Here is a 19869-nt window from a genome sequence, read left to right as displayed (position 1 = left end):
GATGCAGTAAGAAATGAATCGATGAATGAAACCTGTCATCTTTACAACGATTGACAAACACGGAATGTAACTTGAACACAACACATCCTACAAATCTGAACCTGATTGAAAGAAATAATGATAATCAAATCCTTGATGACAGCAACACTCAGTAACACTCACAAAACAAATACTGTATATTGACAGTCATGTTACGTTATTTTTAAAATGTTCCCTTTTCTTTTTCTAGCCTTTTTAACACACTACTTCACCGCTGCGATACGCGGGTATATATATATGTATATATATTTTCCGATCTACATACTCGAATAATGGATACTTTATTCGCCATCAATGATTGTTTTGGTAAAGCCATACTCAGTGTATTCATTAGATGAACGGTAAAAAAGTAAGAGCGAGGGGAGGATGACTCATTGAGGCATGCAGGCTGTAGTCTTGGCGTCAACTCTATCTGAATTGCGCGATCACATTTGACAAAATATATCTTTTCAAGTTCTATTTAGTCCATATGTGTCAAACTCAAGGGCAGCGGGCCACATCCGGCCCGGCGTGTAATTATATCCGGCCCGCGAGATCATTTTATATACTGTATTATTGTTATTAATGGCCCTGGTATATGAAGCGCTGGTAACACAATAAACTACAGATCCCATAATGCAGCGCTTCAGCTGCCTTGCCGAACACTTACCGCGTTAATCAAGTCTACCTTATGATGCTGCAAGTTATTGCGAAGCTAGAGTTATTGCGCACTGAGTTTGCACGGCGCTTTGGTGACTTTGAAGAACAAAAAAAGTCCGAAACAGAAACGAACTTGTGGCCAAAAAAAGATGCCAGGCGTCCAGCTCTAAAATGACATATGAGCAAAGACAACTGAATGATTTGATTTGTTATTGCACCTAAGAGCGGGAGTCAACCGTTTTAACAAACAGCGTATTGCACTGATATGAAATAGCTGTGTGTGGGTATATATGTAGATATGTATGTATATGTATATATATGTTTATATATGTGTGTGTGTATAGATATGTATATATATATATATATGTATGTTATGTTTATGTGTGTAAATATATATATATATATATATATATATATATATATATATATATATGACAACAACACTCATCACTCACAACAGTGACAAAACAATTACATTGACAATCAGGTTAACGTTATTTTCAAAATGTTTCCTTTTTCTTTTCATTGCTTCTTTAACACACTACTTCTCCGCTGCTGAAGCGCGGGTATTTTGCTAGTTATACTAATAAAAGGCAAAGCCCTCACTCACTGACTCATCACTAATTCTCCAACTTCCCGTGTAGGTAGAAGGCTGAAATTTGGCAGGCTCATTCCTTATAGCTTTCTTTATAAAGGTTGGACAGGTTTCATTTTGAAATTCTACGTGTAATGGTCATAACTGGAACCTATTTTTTCGTCCATATACTATAATAGACTTCTGCTCGATACCCGTGGCCACGCAATTTACTGCCTGCCCATATAAGGCCGCCCGTCAGCGGCAATCCAATAGAAACACTACCGCTAAATATTCACAAGTGAAGGACTGTGCTTATGCAGAAGAAGATGAGATGGTCAGGGTGGTGTTTGGCACAAACTCAGTGAAACTGCGAGAGAAACTTTTAAGTGCCGGGTCTTAGTTAACATTAAATATAGCCGCGGACATCGCACGAGATGGCACCAGCACAGCTGTGAACCTTCGATGCATGTACACAGAGCGGCACACATGAAATGAAGCAGTGCACAGACAAAAAGCAACAGTTCCAAAGAGGGCTGAACAAAAACCGAATTACACAATTGAGAAGGCAGCAAAAAAATATGAAGCGTCTGATACATACAGGCATATTCATAAGTGCAGCTACTGCGGAAACAAAGCACACGGTGGAAAAAGTCAATGTCCCGCTAAAGGAAGACAGTGGAAAAAAATCCCGTGCATGCAGTGTGTCACGTCTCAGATAAAGAGGAAGACGAGCTGTTTAGTGATGCAGTAAGAAACAAATCGATGAATGAAACCTGTTATCTTTACAGCGATTGACAAACACGGAATGTAACTTGAACACAACACATCCTACAAATACGAACCTGATTGAAAGAAATAATGATAATCAAATCCTTGATGACAGCAACACTCATAACACTCACAAAACAATTACTGTATATTGACAATCATGTTATGTTATTTTTAAAATGTTCCCTTTTCTTTTTCATAAATTCTTTAACACACTACTCTGCTGCGAAGCGCGGGTGTGTATATATATATATATATATATATATATATATATATATATATATATACCCCGATCTACATACTCTCAAATAGACAAACCACACACTGTGGCGCAGTGGTAGAGGCTTCGCCTCTAGCGCCGATGTCCGAGGTTCGATTCCCGAGAGGGGGCACTGAGTATGTCAGCGCTTCGATTCATTTACCATCGCATCCCTTTGGTTTGAGCGTATGAAAAAATATGTAGTTAGCGCAGAAAGACAGATCACCAATTGAAGCTTTATGAATAATGGATACAAAGCGCGTTACTAAGACTGATCGGAGGCAAATTACATTTCAAAAGACTACCCGACGGAAGCCTTGATAAAAGCGTGGTTTTGTGCAAACTGTCCAAATACCAGCCTGATTGAAAGAAATTATAATCAAATCCTTGATGACAGCAACACTCATAACGGTAATAAAACTATTACATTCACAATCATGTTACGTTATTTTTAAAATGTTTACTTTTTTTTAGCACAAGCACAGCTGAGAAGCTTCGATGCATGTACAGTAATCCCTCGCTATATCGCGCTTTGACTTTCGCGGTTTCGCTCTATCCGGATTTTATATGAAAGCATAACTAAATATATAAGCGGATTATTCGCTGCCAGCGGGTTCTGCGGACAATGTGTCTTTTTACTTCCTGTACATGCTTCCTCAGTTGGTTTGCCCAGTTGATTTCATACAAGGGACATTATTGGCGGATGACTGAGAAGCTAACCAATCAGAGCACACAGTTAAATTCTCCTGACTGAGAAGCTAACCAATCGGAGCACGCAGTTAAATTCTCCTGACTGAGAAGCTAACCAATCAGAGCACGCAGTTAAGTTCCTGCTTGCTGAATGCAGTGTTAACCAGGAAGTCTCGTCTCGCTCATTCAGCATCAACGTGTTTCACTGTGTAAAGAGTTGTGCTCTTTTGTGTTTATCATTGTGCATAGTCAAGCCCTTCATTATGGCTCCAAAACGATCTGCTACTGCTTCAGGGGCCGTGCCCAGGCGCAAACGGAAGATGTTAACGATTGCGAAAGGTAAGCGTTTTGGATTTGTTGAAGGCTACGATTCTTTTTATTTAAAAAGTAGGAAAGGAATATAAGATCTACCGCCGCAGTTTCCTTTTAACCAGGGTGCAAAACAAGTTGTAAGTGGATGTAATAAGGCAGTAGTCTGGATGGAATCTGCTTTAGGGATTTGGATTGAAGAAGAACAACGGCAGTTCTACACAATCGCCTGAAGTGGCTCCTTTAAGGGCTGTAACGCTCTCCTTTGTTGTGCAGTAAAATAAAACTCATTGTTATCGGACAAGTCATCGTGTCATTGTTGGTGAGTAACCATAATTAATTTTCTACTTACAGTACTTAGTACATGTACGTACGTTTAGTGTCACTGTACACACACATTTACTGTATACTATTTTGTTGCATTTATGCATTATTTATTGCTGGTGGCATGTCTATCGTAATGGCTGTAACATGTGATATTGGAGACACTCAATATCTTTAAAATAATATTTAGGTTTTACTGTATATAAACAGTGTGTTTATATACATAATTTCAATGAATCTTACCTAAGAGAATACAAAGGGTTTATGCTGTATAACTCTGCGGGGAATATTTATAAACAGTGTGGGAGAGTTTATAAGGGCTTAAAATATATAAAAATAACCATAGAAACATATGGTTTCTACTTAGTGATTTTCACCTCTGGGGCTGGAATGCAACCCAAGGATCGAGGAGGGATTACTGTATATGTGTGTATGTATGTATGTATATATATATGTATATATTTATATATATATATATAGTAATCCCTCGCTATATCGCTACCGACTTTCGCGCTTCACTCTATCACGGATTTTAAATGTAAGCACATCTAAATATATATCACAGATTTTTCACTGGTTCGCCGCTTTCTGCGGACAATGGGTCTTTTAATTTAGGTTACATGCTTCCTCAGTTTGATTGCCCAGTTGATTTCATACAAGGGATGCTATTGGCGGTTGGCTTAGAAGCTACCCAATCAGAGCATGTATTACATATTAACTAAAACTCCTAAATGCTATAAGATATGCTTCCCGCGCGGTGCTTGTTTGCTTCTCTCTATCTTTCTCACTCTCTCTGCCTGACGGAGGGGGTGTGAGCAGAGGGGCTGTTTGCACAGAGGACACGGAGGCTCCACTACAAAATGCGTCTTTATTGCGGTGCTTCTGTATACTTAAAAGCACATGTTGATTTTTTGCTTGTTTGCTTTTCTTTGCTAGCGCTCTCTCTGACATTCTCTGCTCCTGACGGCACTCTTTTATGACTGCGCTCCTTTGAAGATAAGATATGTTTGCTTTCTTTTAATTGTGAGAAAGAACTGTCATCTCTGTCTTGTAATGGAGCACAGTTTTAAACGTTTGACTAAAGGGTGTTATTTCATGTCTAGAGGGCTCTAATAATGTTAACAGGGTGGGAGAGTTTATAAGGGCTTAAAATGTATAAAAATAACCATACAAACATATGGTTTCTACTTAGCGGATTTTCATCTATCGCGGGGGGTTCTGGAACGTAACCCCCGCGATCGAGGAGGAATTACTGTATATATATGTGTGTGTGTGTGTGTGTGTGTGTATATATATGTGTGTGTATGTATGTATGTAAGTATGTATGTATGTGTATATATATATATATATATGTATGTATGTATATATATATGTATGTATGTATATCTGTATATATACAGTGGAACCTCGGTATACGTCCTTAATCCATTCCAGACCCTTTGACTTATACCAAACAGGACGTATACCAAACAAATTTTCCCATAAGAAATAATGGGAAAATGATTAATCCGTTCCCATGAAAAATAAAAAATCCTATTGCTATTGGCATATTATACATTGATGGGGTTGTATAAAATAATTTAAACACTGCTTAATACTAAAATACATAAATACAAAAGCAATTAGATGAAATAAATGAAAATTTTATCTCACTTTACTTTTTAATGACATCTTTGTTTTTCACAATCGTAGATACCGTCGTTCTCGGTAAACGGTATGTCCCGGATACGCATCCCACCTTCATACTTTTCAACAATCAATTCAAATTTACATGAAAAAAAACACAAAATCACATTGTGACGATGCAGGTTTGCTGTATGCTCCCATCTGCTGCCGGGGAACCCTTGAATCCTACACCGTCGGTAATGTGCCTTGCTGCTAACGTCATTGGTAACAACAAAGCAAGGGGATTGTGAAAAAGTGCAAAGTTCTTTTATTAAAACAATTAACAAAAAAAGGTGTTAAAATTAAAGTGCAGTCTCCAAAGTTCCAATAAATAATCCATAAAATCAGAAGTGAAACGTGGAGGTTAAAAACAATAGAAAAAAGTCTTCTTAAAAGCAACGAAGTTAAAGCAGGAAGCATTCTTTAAAAAAAAAAAACAAGAAGCCCGGTGCCTGTTTCCCAACTGGGGAGTCGCCCTACGCACTGCCTGCTTCAGCCACTTCATCCATGAGCGCTCTCGCTCTCTCTCGCTCTCTCTTTCGTTCTTTCTTTTTACTCCCCTTCAAGCCAACTCGCGCTTCTGTGTATCAAGATAAGCAGCCCTCTCTCTCTCACTCACTCAACCTCCCGTCTTTTTTTTCTTTTTACTCCCCTTCCAGCTGACTCTCGCTTCTTTTTATCAAGATAAGCAGCCCCAGGAACAATCATGAATGCGGACAGTCCCTCACAAGTGCACTTTGGTGAGAAATGCCCACATCGATAATCGCCCTGACAACCTTCAGCCACATAACCATCATGCCCCCTCACCAAGCTGCGAGTACGGTGATTATTTATTTTAAGGCCAGACTTTGACAGGAACTGTGGACCCGATATATCACACACGTGAAAGTTCACAAAGAGTTATAGCGCGGGTTGTTTACTGAATGCTAGCAACTGGTGCACTAACACTCGTGGGCAGTCGTGGCTTTGTCTCGAGAGAGGTAAACAAGGTTAGCACGCGAGTCGTATTCCAAACAAAGGTCGTATACCAAGCTAAATTTTTTGTGTCCAAACAGGACGTATACCAAGTTGGACTTATTCCAAAGCAGACATATACCGAGGTACCACTGTATATGTATATATTTGTATATGTGTATATATATTTATATGTGTATATATATATATATATATATATATATATATATATATATATATATGTATATATGTATGTATATGTATATATGTGTGTGTATATATATATATATATATATATATATATATATATATATATATATATATATATATATATGCCAGCAACACTAATGACAACACAATTACATTGTCAATCATGTTGTTAGTATTAAAATGTTTCCTTTTCTTTTCATTACTTCTTTAACACACTACTTCTCCGCTGCAGAGCGCAAGTATTTTGCTAGTATATATATATATATATATATATATATATATATATATATATATATATATATATTTATACATACATATACACATACATACATATGCACAGTGGAACCTTTTATTGCGAGTAACTTGGTTTGCGAGTGTTTTGCAAGACGAGCTAAAATTTTTAATAAATTTTGACTTGATAAACGAGCGATGTCTTGCAATATGAGTAGTACGTATACGCTTTGTCTGCCAAACTCCACGTGATCACTGAACTGATGGTGGTTCTCTCTCTCGCTGCGGGATTGTGGGTAATCATCTCCCATTCTATGTCTGAGTCAGTGTGCCTCACTCATATAGTCGACATCCGTACGAGTGTATACTGTTTACTATAGCATGGTGACAGTGTGTGTGTTCTAAAGTGCACCCCAAAACACGAAGCTGAGTCTCAGTACTTTAGCGACACCAGCTTTATTCAGCTTGGAACAGGAACAGCACGGTGATTTATTGTAGCGGGATCTGCCACTTCTATACACAGACACAGCAGTCTGGCAGGGTCGCGCCAAGTAATACTGTGCCCTGCGCATTTATAATGTTCCTGTATTACCCATCAAAGGCAGGCACTTATAGCATATCCGTAATCTTTTCGGATTCGCTTTTACAGCGAATTGCTGCAGCGCTTGGAGCCTGCAGTTGTTTCAGGATGCTGTTCTGCCTGTCGTCCCTTTGGGTGGAATCCCAAAAGAGTTTAGAAACTCACTCACTCCAGCCATGATTCTTTCCAAAGGTAAAGTGCAGGTTAATTGGTTTTATGTATTTTTACTTTATATTTTTGTATTAATCATTTTTATATGAATAGTTTTCGGTTGTGGAACAAATCATTTGAGTTTCCATTATTTCTTATGGGGAAATTCGCTTGGATTGCGAGCATGTTTCTGGAATGAATTATGCTCGCAAACCGAGGTTCCACTGTGTGTGCGTATGTGTATACTATCGGCATTATCGCCACTCCTGGAATTTTCCCAGAAAATGCACCATTTCTCCCAGAAAATTGTTGCAATTACAAATGGTTTGGTATACAGGTTTATTTCCTTTATGTGCATTGGAACAACACAAAAAAACAGAGAAAAAAAGCCAAATCTGACATTTCACACAAAACTCAAAAACCAGGCTGGACAAAATTATTGGCACCCTCAACTTAATATTTGGTTGCACACCCTTTGGAATAAATAACTGAAATCAAGCACTCCCTATAACCATCAACAAGCTTGTTACGCCTCTCAACTGGATTTTCCGACCACTCTTCTTTTGCAAACTGCTCAAGGTCTCTCAGGTTTGAAGGGTGCCTTCTCCCAACAGCAATTTTGAGATCTCTCCATAAGTGTTCAATCGGATTTAGATCCGGACTCATTGTTGGCCACTTCAGAACTCTCCAGTGCTTTGTCTTCAACCATTTCTGGGTGCTTTTAGAGGTATGTTTTGGGTCATTGTCCTGCTGGAACACCCATGACCTCTGACGCAGGGCCCTACATTGCTCCCCAATATCTTTTGGTAGTCTTCAGATTTCATGATGCCTTGCCAGTCAAGGCAGCAGAGGCAAACACATCCCAAAACATCTTAGAACCTCCCCCATGTTTGACTGTAGATACTGTGTTCTTTTCTTTGTAGGCCTCATTCCATTTTCTGTAGACAGTAGAATGATGAGCTTTACCAAAAAGCTCTACCTTGGTCTCATCTGTCTACAAGACATTCGCCCAGAAGGATTTTGGCTTCCTCAAGTACATTTAGGCAAACTCCAGTCTTGCTTTTTCATGTTTCTGTGTCAGCAGTGGTGTCCTCCTGGCTCTCCTGCCATAGCGTTTCATTTTATTCAGATGGTGACGGATAGTTCGAGCTGACACTGTTACACCCTGAGTCTGCAGAACAGGTTGAATATGTTTTGAAGTTGATTGGGGCTGTTTATCCACCATTGGGACTATTCTTCGTTGCAGTCTTTTATCAATTTTTCTCTTCTGTCCACGTCCAGGGAGATTAGCTACAGTGCCATGTGTTGTTAACTTCTTAATTATGTTGCACACAGTGGACAAAGGAACATGAAGATCTCTGGAGATGGACTTGTAGCCTTGAGATTGTTGATATTTTTCCACAATTTTTGTTCTCAAGTCCTCAGACAATTCCCTGATCATCTTTCTGTTCTCCATGCTTAGTGTGGCACACTCAGACACACAACAGAAAGGTTGAGTCAACTTTTCTCCATTTTAACTGGCTTCAGGTGTAATTGCTATATTGCCAGCACCTGTTTCTTGCCACAGGTGACTTCAAAAAAGCATCATATGCTTGAAATAAAACAATTTACCCACAATTTTGAAAAGGTGCCAATAATTTTGTCTGGCCCGGCTTTTGAGTTTTGTGTGAAATGATGTCAGATTTGGCCTTTTTTCCCCTCTGTATTTTTGTGTTGTTCCAATGTACACAAAGGAAATAAACATGTGTATACCAAAACATTTGTAATTGCAACCTTTTTTCTGAAGAAATGGTGCATTTTCTGGGAAAATTCCAGGGGTGCCGATAATTTTGGCCATGACACTGGCGTGTGTGTGTGTGCTATATACTAATAAAAGGCAAAGCCCTCACTGACTGACTCATTACTAATTCTCCAAGTTCCCGTGTGGGTAGAAGGCTGTATAATGTTCTCAATGGCTTCTCCAGACCCTTTCACTTCTGTCACGTGCTCAGGGTGAACCTGCTCTCATCTGTAAAAAGCACAGGGCACCAGTGGTGCTTCTGCCAATTCTGGTATTCTATGGCGAATGCCAATCGAGCTGCATGCTGCTGGGCAGTGAGCTCAGGGCCCATTAGAGGACATGGGGCCCTTGGGTCACCCTCATGAAGTCTTTCTGGTTGTTTGGTCAGAGACATTCACACCAGTTGCCTGCTGGGGGTCATTTTGTAGGGCTCTGGCAGTGCTCATCCTGTTCCTCCTTGCCCAAAGGAGCAGATACTGGTCCTGCTGATGGGTTATGGACCTTCTATGGCCCTCTCCAGGTCTCCTAGAGTAACTGCTTGTCTCCTAGAATCTCCTCCATGCCCTTGAGACTGTGCAGGGAGACACAGCAAACCCTCTGGCAATGACACGTATTGATGTGCCATCCTGGCGAAGTTGGACTACCTCTGTAGGGTCCAGGTATCGCCTCATGCTACCAGTAGGGACACTGACTGTAGCCAAATGCAAAACTAGTGAAGAAACAGTCAGAAAAGATGAGGAGGGAAAAATGTCAGTGGCCTCCACCTGTTAAACCATTCCTGTTTTGGGGGTCATCTTATTGTTGCCCCTCTAGTGCATCTGTTGTTAATTTCATTAACACCACAGCAACTGAAACCGATTAACAACCCCCTCTGCTACTTAACTGACCAGATTAATATCCCATAAGTTTCATTGACTTTATGCTATACTCTGATTAAAAAGTGTTCCTTTAATTCTTTTGAGCAGTATATATATATAACCATATATATACTAGCAGAATACCCACGCTTCGCAGCGGAGAAGTAGTGTGTTAAAGAAGGTATGAAAAAGAAAAGGAAAAATTTGAAAAATAACGTAACATGATTGTTAATGTAATTGTTTTGTCATTGATATGAGTGTTGTTCTCATATCTATCTATCTATCTATCTATCTATCTATATATATATATATATATATATATGTTCTCATATCTATCTATCTATATATATATATATATATATCTATGTTATCATATATATATATATATATATATATATATATCTATCTATCTATATATATATATATCTATATATATATATATATATATATATACCCGCAGCAGTGGAGAAGAAGCGTGTTAAAGAAGGAAAGAGAAAGAAAAGGAAACATTTTGAAAATAACGTAACATGATTGTCAATGTAATTGTTTTGTCACTGTTATGAGTGTCGCTGTGATATATATATATATATATATATATATATATATATATATATATATATATATATATAAAATACCAATAGCTTGGCGATATCATGTGTTAAAGAAGTTATGAAAAGAAAAGGAAACATTTTAAAAATAATGTAACATGATTGTCAAAGTAATTGTTTTGTGTATTTGGCAGCAGCGTCACAAAGTTTTTAGATCTAGCTGCATCAGAAAATTTACCACGATGTCTTGACACGCCTCCTTTTTAGTGTTTTCTCACAGCTTGGATTGCTGCTTTCATCTATAATAATAAAAGGCAAAGCCCTCACTCACTCACTCACTCACTCATCACTAATTCTCCAACTTCCAATGTAGGTAGAAAGCTGAAATTTGGCAGGCTTATTCCTTACAGCTTACTTACAAAAGTTAAGCAGGTTTCATTTCGAAATTCTACGCGTAACGGTCATAACGGTCGATAACGTTCGACAACGTCCGCCATGTTGAAATTTCTTATTTATGGCCCCATCTTCACGAAATTTGGTAGGCGTCTTCCCGCGCTAACGAAACCGATGTACTTACTTATTTCGATGGTATGATGCCACTGTCGGCCGCCATATTGAACTTTCCAACATCACCAATTTTCAAACTTCCCGTGTAGGTAGAAGGCTGAACCCATCTTCACGAAATTTGGTAGGTGGCTTCCCTGCGCTAACCAAAACCAATGTACGTACTTATTTCGGTGGTATGATGCCACTGTCGGCCGCCATATTGAATTTTCCAAACGTCACTAATTCTCCAACTTCCCGTGTAGGTAGAAGGCTGAAAATTGGCAGGCTCATTCCTTACAGCTTACTTACAAAAGTTAAGCAGGTTTCATTTTGAAATTCTACGCGTAACGGTCATAATGGTCAACAACGTCAGCCATATTGAACTTTCTTATTCATGGCCCCATCTTCACGAAATTTGGTAGGCGGCTTCCCTGCGCTAAGCGAAACCAATGTACATACTTTTTCGGCGATATGACGCCACTGTCAGCCACCATATTAAACTTTCCAACGTCACTAATTCTCCAACTTCCCGTGTAGGTAGAAGGCTGAAATTTGGTACTTATTTTGGTGGTATGATGCCACTGTCGGCCGCCATATTGAACTTTTAACGGAAACCGATGTCCGTACTTATTTTGTTAGTATAACACCACTGTCGGCCGCCATATTGAACTTTCCAACGCGTCACTAATTCTCCAACTTCCGTGTAGGTAGAAGGCTGAAATTTGGCAGGCTCATTCCTTACAGCTTACTTACAACAGTTAAGCAGGTTTCATTTGAAATTCTACGCGTAACGGTCATAACGGTCAACAACGTCCGCCATGTTGAACTTTCTTATTTACGGCCCCATCTTCACGAAATTTGGTAGGTGGCTTCCCTGAGCTAACCGAAACCAATGCACATACAGTACTTATTTCGGTGGTATGATGCCACTGTCAGCCGCCATATTGAACTTTCCAACATCACTAATTCTCCAACTTCCCATGTAGGTAGAAGGCTGAAATTTGGCAGGCTCATTCCTTACAGCTTACTTACAAAAGTTAAGCAGGTTTCATTTGAAATTCTATGCATAACGGTCATAATGGTCAACAACACCTGCCATGTTGAACTTTCTTATTTATGGCCCCATCTTCTCGAAATTTGGTAGGCGGCTTCCTGCACTAACCAAAACCAATGTGCGTACTTATTTCGTGGTATGATGCCACTGTCGGCCGCCATATTGAACTTTTCAACAGTCTTTGTTACTTATGGGCCCATCTTCAAGAAATTTGGTACACGGGTTCCCAACGCTAACTGAATCCTACTTACGTACATATATACGTCCATAGCCTGCACCTCGGTCACCGCGTGAGGTGGCGTTGTGTCCCCCATCTCAACGCCTCCCACGTTGTTGGCTGGCTGCCTGCCTATATAAGACTGTCCGTCGCCCGGTCTCTACATTCCCTTCCTTGCTTCGCCACGGATTCACGTCTCCCTACTGATAACTACAGCCCTAATTTGTTTAATCCACGGCTTCTCCGCTGTTTTATTGTTTGTTTATTACAATTATAGGTATTGTATAGGTATTTTACAATTACTTTACATTGCTCAGGTACCCATTTCCTTTATCATTCCAACCCCATTACCATGTCTATCGAGATGATCACTATCGATCAAAGAACTGTCATTTACCGAGTGGTTTCCTGCCCGGAGATACCACCTACCTTTTCCATTCTCTTTGTTACATATTGCACGGCCATATCAGGCTCACTCTTGATATCCGGAGGAAGATTCTTTCTTATGTATTGAATGACTGGGACAGGTTCAAGGTGTGGACTGATTACGGTACAGGAGATAATTATACTACACAGGAGCACTATAAGAGTGAAATGCTTAAGCCCTTCACCTATGGTTCTGCATGTGAGTTGATGGCTGCCACTGAATTGTTCGGTTGTCGCTTTCAAGTGTACGAAATGGCCAAATAGTTTACACCTTTCGACACCCGCCAATGCCTCTTAAACATCTTAGATTCACAGGTGACGATTTCAGTAGTGGACACTTTGATGTTTATGAATGTTTAAACTCTCAAAAGCTGGATGTGATTTTATCAATGAAACCGGTTGTGTGCTTACAACGCTTGACAGATGCCAAATGTCACTTCAACACAACAAATCCTGCAAATACTGTCGTAATTGAAACAAACCATGAAACTCAAACCGATTATGACAGCAGCAATCCAAGCTGTGAGATTTGAGACAAGATTACTGTTCACATGGCCAACTGTAAGTTACATGCTCAAGAGTCAGCTCAGCGCACAGCTTGGTCATGTTACAACCGGAGGGCCGAACTGACAACATGGTATACAAAGAGATCCTTAACAAATAATTATTGGCATATTTTCCCTCAGTCTAAAAGGTTTAATTTTCTTCTTAATAAAAATTTTAAGATTAGTACTTGCCATGTAAGCTGGTATTTTGCTAGTATATATATACACACACACACACACACACACACACACACACACATATATATATATATATATATCTCTACATATATATATATATATATATATATACATATATATATATATATATATATACACACACACATACTTACATACACACACACACACAAATTATATATATGTATGTATGTATGTGTGTGTGTATATATATATATATATATATGTAGATAGTGTGTGTGTGTGTATATATATATATATATATATATATATATATATATATATATATATATATACATACATACATATATATACACATACATATACTTGTGTGTATGTTTGTATGTGTCTATATGTGTGTGTATAGCTTTGGTCACTGAGTGCAAGGGAAAAATAATAAAATATAGTCTATAAGTTATTAAACAGTAAAACATTAACGTTTTAAGAAGTACAGGTACATTGAGCACTACTGGAGTGGTTATGGTAAACTACATTTTAAAGACTGTGTAACACAACAGGTAAGTAACTAACAGCAGCTAAAATGTATATGGATCATCTCTCGGTAGTAGATCCCTTTTGAAAGGCGCTACACGACGGCTGTGGTATAGAAATTACATTTTCTATGTGAACGCTCAAATTTGTGCCTCTGGTAATGTGCCTTACCGCATTTAAAGAAAATTAGTTTTGTGTCCTCTGCAGTGTTAAGAGAGAAAGGCTTTGGTTTGGGATAAAAGGAAAAAGGTGTAAAGAAAGGAAAGTTGCCTTTTTCTTTTATATAGTATAGAGAGATTTGTTCGCTGACGATATGATCGCCTTTAGGGACAGTCGCGGTGGGTCTTGTGTAGACTGGTGAGACGTCCCCGCCATTAATCGGCTGTGATGGCACTGTCAGTCCTCCACTCCTGTGCGTGTCTTCATAATCCGAGGTGAGGACCTCATAATCGTATACGCAAAAGAAAGTGTGAATCGCCTTAATATTATTTTGCCGTGGTGTAGAAAAGGGGTCCCGTGTTTGCACTTGTCTGGGCTATAGCGCAGGGGAGGATGAAAAAATTAAAAGTGCTCACTTTGACTTAAGGCAGAAGCGCAGTCAGCGCCTCAAAGGCCGGCACAGCTATGCACGCGCTGGCTGCTCGACTTTTGCTGGGCAGGAGACCCCAGTTTTGCAGACACGCTCATGATATCAAAAGTCTCAGCTCTTTGGAGGTCATTCATATATTATATATATAGCAAAATACCCGCGCCTCTCAGCGGAGAAGTAGTGTGTTAAAGAAGTAATGAAAAAGAAAAGGAAACATTTTAATAATAACGTAACATGATTGACATTGTCATGAGTGTTGCTGTCATATATATGCCTGCCTAAATAAGTCACCCTCGCTTTGCTCTTACTTTATTTACCGCTCATTTAATCATGGCTATGGCGGAAAAATTATAAAATGGAAGGAGGATGGCTTTACCAAAACAATTATTGATGGCTTAATCGATTATTCATAAAGCTTGAATTGGTGATCTGTTTTTCTGTGTTAACCTCATATTTTTCATACTTCTTCTCAAACTAAGGTGGTGCGAGGGTAAAATGAATCGGGATGCGCTTGATCAATGTAATCGTGTACCAGGAAATCATGCATTGACAAAAGCTCCCTTTGCTTGTAATGCAAAGTGTGATTAAATGCATTATTTTTAACGCGTTATGGAGCACATGCATGAAGCTTCTCAGCTGTGCTTGTGCTAAGAAAAGGAAAGATTTTAAAAATAACGTAACACGATTGTCAATGTGACCTTTTGTAAGTAGTGCCTGGAGGATTCAGTGTGGAGAAACTCTAGAGACAGCGTGTGTATTAACTTGTGGATTTTTCTGTGAGTATTTGGTGGCAGTCTGACGAAGTTGCTTCGAAGACGGCGTTAGCGCTGAGCTCAGCTCAGAGCGAAATAGATGAATGGGAGGGGAGATGATGACGGACTCCCCACCCGCCTTTAACTGTCAATCCCCACAAACACAGTCTCGAATTTGCATAAGCACACCCCTTCACCTACAATTTTAACTTAGTTACAAAGTGATCAAAACTCGCTTATATCCCTCGCCCTCTCATTAAACTTGTATCCCGCATTACCTGTGGGCATGTGAAACGCCAGCGTAGCCTGTCTATGAACTTAATTTAAAGTTTAGGTTTACACCTTGCTTTCTTTCCGAGGCAGCAGCACTCATGAATATGGTAGTATATGTCACTCGCTCGCTTCTTATTGTTTCGCTGCCTTCTCAATTATATAATGCATGTTTTCTTAAGCGCATTTTGGAGGTCTTCCTGGTTTTCTACGCACTGCGTTGACAATCAGTTCACGGATTACGTGGGAGGCGTGATGATGTCACACGAAACTCCGCCCACCCACGCCATTCCAGCTCAACTCCATTACAGTTAATGGAGAAAAATACCTTCCAGTTATGACCATTAGGCGTAGAATTTCGAAATGAAACCTGCCCAACTTTTGTACGTAAGCTGTAAGGAATGAGCCTGCCAAATTTCAGCCTTCTACCTACACGGGAAGTTGGAGAGTGAGTGAGTGAGTGAGTGAGTGCTTTGCCTTTTATTAGTATAGATATATAAATATATATTATATATGTGTGTGTGTGTGTGTTTTTTAAGAATGTGGCATGCTGTATTTTAACCTCGTTTTTAAGAAAACTTTTTTCTGTTGTTTTAACCTCCACATTTCATTTCTGATTTTATGGATTATTTTTATGGAACTTTGGACACTGCACTTTAATTTTAACTCCTTGTTTTGTTGATTGTTTTAATAAAAGCACTTTGCACTTTTTCACCATCCCCATGCTTTGTTGTGCCTCACTGCTAAGCTCATCGGTATCATTACCGACGGTGTAGGGTTCAAGGGCTCCCCGACAGCAGATGGGAGCATACAGCAAACCCGCATTTTGTGTTGTTTCATGTAAATTTGAATTGATTGTTGAAAAGAATGAAGGTTGCATGCATATCCGGGACATGGCTGTTGCATACCGTTTGCCGAGAATGACGGTATCTAAGATTGTGAAAAACAAAGACGTTATTAAAAAGTAAAACGAGGTTAAGTTTTCATTTATTTCATCTAATTGCTTTTGTATTTATGTATTTTAGTATTAAGCAGTGTTTAAATTATTTTATAATAACCCCATCAATGTATAATATGCCAATAACAATAGGATCTTTTTTTCATTTTACCTTTATTTCTTATGGGAAAAATTAGTTTGGTATAACTCCACGGATCTGGAAAGGATTAAAGACGTATGCCGAGGTACCACTGTGTGTGTGTGTGTGTGTGTGTATATATATATATATATATATATATATATATATATATATATATATATATAATATGTATATGTGTATATATATATATATATATATATATGTATATATAATATAGTGGTACCCGGGTGGGGGTGTTACCCAGCCGGGACGCCTGAGAAGACCAGAGGAGTGCTTGTGCCTACTCGAGGGGGCGACCACCCTGGGGGCCGTGGGTTAAGAGCGGGCAAGCTCGACCCTGTAGGGGCCTGTGGTCACTGCCAGGCGGACCCCAATACCTGGAAGACCCTGGACCTCAGCACTTCCACCACACCAGGAAGTGCTGGGGGGAAAAGCAACAGGGACACCCGGAGTGCTTCCGGGGAGGCAGCTGGCATTTCCACCACACTGGGGCGTGTCGGTGCGAGATTGCGGGAACACACCTGGAGCACATCCGGGTGCTTATTTAAAGGGGCCACCTCCCTTCAGAGTTGGACTTGAGTCGGGTGGAAGAAGGACGAGGTCTCTGGAGGAGAGAAGGAGGCATTGTGGAGCTGCCCTGACTGTGGGGTATTGGGGCTTGTGAGCTGACTGTGAAATATGGAAACCCTCAGTAAATGTGTGTGGGGTTAATACAACGTGTCTGCCTGTCTGTGTCTGGGTCATATTCCACTATAGAAATATATATATATATATATGTATATATATATATATATATATATATATATATATATATATATATATATATATATATATATGTATATATATATGTGTATATATTATATATTACTTACCTGAGCTAGCTACCTTAAAATAAAATGGGGATACCATAAAAGAAATGTTCTCGTTATGTTTAGCCAAATTCCTCTGATCACTTTGTTGTACTGTTACAACTTGAAAGACTTGAAACAGTGTTGGCTGGTTTACATACATGATTTTTTTTTCTATTAAATCTGAGGCATTTTAAAAATGGTATCGCATTTGTATCTATTTAATGTACTCTACTTTGAGATATTTGTTCAGTTTGAATTATTTTGTTCCAAATTATGAGTCTTATATTTGAGTTGATAGTATTTATGTCTATCAACTATCTTCCAGCCTCACTGCAATGGTATCAGTTATCAGTGGATACTATATAAACAAGTATCGGTAGTGGTACTCGTTTTGAGAAAAATGGTATTGATGCATCCTAAATTGTCATCAGTGTTGTGAGGTGGTTTCTATCCTGAGATGAGAGAAGGAAAGCCATTTATTTGTATACATTGCAACAGGTACACACGTCATAAATGTAGGAAGGATGGTCCTTGCGTTTATGTGAACTTGTGAGCATTTGAATTTTATGATTACATATAGCGCTGAACTGACTTCTATGTACTATTCCCTTCCTCCTCTGCATGTCCTGGAGTACGAAAGAAACAGCATACAGCAACATGTGGGGACTGGCAAGATCGGGGTGAAAAAACACATGATCACTTACTTCAACTGCAAGATGTTATGCGAATGGAAATGAATAATATGAATAATGTTGCATCCATGCCACAGTGTTTTCCGAAATGTACTGTACAGGTCATTAAAAGAATAATTCCAAATATCATATATAAACTGAATAAAAAAAAAAATTAAGTGACGGTGAGATACGAAGAAGGCAGATTCGCCAGCATTTGTGTGTCAGTGTATGTGTGTACCGTATAATATTAACAATATGAGCATCTTACTACTGAAAACGGCAAATATATAAGGCAGTTGGGATCGAACCGGGGACTCTTGATTACAAGTCAGCAAATCTTATCGCTACGCCACGGAAGCTGTTGTCTTTTCATTGAACCTTTTGTGAAAGTGTTTATTTGATCTTTGGACTTCAGGCTTCATACATTATATAATTTTATGGTTACATTTTGTCATTTACTACTATAATATGAAAAAATGTTTGTTTTAAAAATGTGTTTACACAGATTATTGTAGAAACGGAACACACATGAAATGCATGTGTTCCAAATAACGATCTATTTCCACTCTAAAACTCCAGCGCTTCACTCCCAGATAATCAGTCAAGGCATGAGCTGGGAGAGCTTTGTGCACGTTCTGTGGCGGTGGGGGATGGGATACAAGGCTGCTTGCTGCTTGTCTTTATTGGCACATTTACAGGACAAAAGACACTGACGGAGAGGTGCAAATGGATTTACCGTGGGCCGGATCTACGAGTTTTTTCGTAGGCTCTGGTAATTCTAGTGTTAAATCTGCTACTAAGAGGTGTATGTTTGTGATTTTATTATAGCGAAAGTGATTATTTTTAATATATTTTTTATTTTCGATTCAGTCATGCATGGATTTATGGCCAGCAGAGTTGATTAATTGTTACTGCCAACGACAATAATTAAAAAATAAGATAATAATATTGTAGAAATTGACAATCAGCCATAGTAATAAATAGTTTGTTATTATTTCACAGGGTCTTGTGTATGTTTTCTGACTCTTGGAGGACTTTTTAAGGATTGTTTTGATCGGTGCTGCACCACGTGGCTAGTCCTTCTGTTTTTGTCCCAATTTGCCTTCATTATACCAGTGTTTCTCAACCTTTATTTTTCTGCGCCCCAGTCTTGCCTCTTTAAATTCATTGATTACCCACTAACAGTAATTGCAAACCTTTCCTTAATTAAACAAGTGTAAGTGGGATTGCCCCTTAATAAAGTGAGCTTACATAGAAACAGAGGAAAAGCATGGTGAAGTGGTGCCCATTGGTTAGGCGACCAACTGCCACCCACTTGTGCACCAATGATGGCAAGTGATTGAGAAACACAGCCTTACACAGACCTGGCAGGCAGCTGCCGTGACGCTGAGTTTAGTTTGTTCTACTTTGTACCGGGAGTTAAAGTATGTGTGCAGGTGACCGACACCAGCACCTCAAGAGTAGTGATTTGCACAGTTTGTGACTCGCTTGCGGCCAATTTGACATCGGCATTAGTCGGCGCATTTAACTTTATTTTGTCTGTAAACACTTGGAGATATATAGGGTGCAGCAGAAATAACT

General features: G+C 39.1%; 1 protein-coding gene across 1 annotated transcript in view; it reads left to right on the top strand.

Moving 5' to 3' along the window:
* ddx46 (DEAD (Asp-Glu-Ala-Asp) box polypeptide 46) overlaps positions 1-19869 on the top strand; it is a 142703-nt gene that overhangs the window by 28045 nt on the left and 94789 nt on the right. The window lies entirely within an intron of this gene.

The sequence above is a fragment of the Polypterus senegalus genome, chromosome 13, assembly GCF_016835505.1.
Source record: "Polypterus senegalus isolate Bchr_013 chromosome 13, ASM1683550v1, whole genome shotgun sequence".
Lineage (NCBI taxonomy): Eukaryota > Metazoa > Chordata > Cladistia > Polypteriformes > Polypteridae > Polypterus > Polypterus senegalus.
This window is presented reverse-complemented; position numbering and strand designations above follow the sequence as displayed.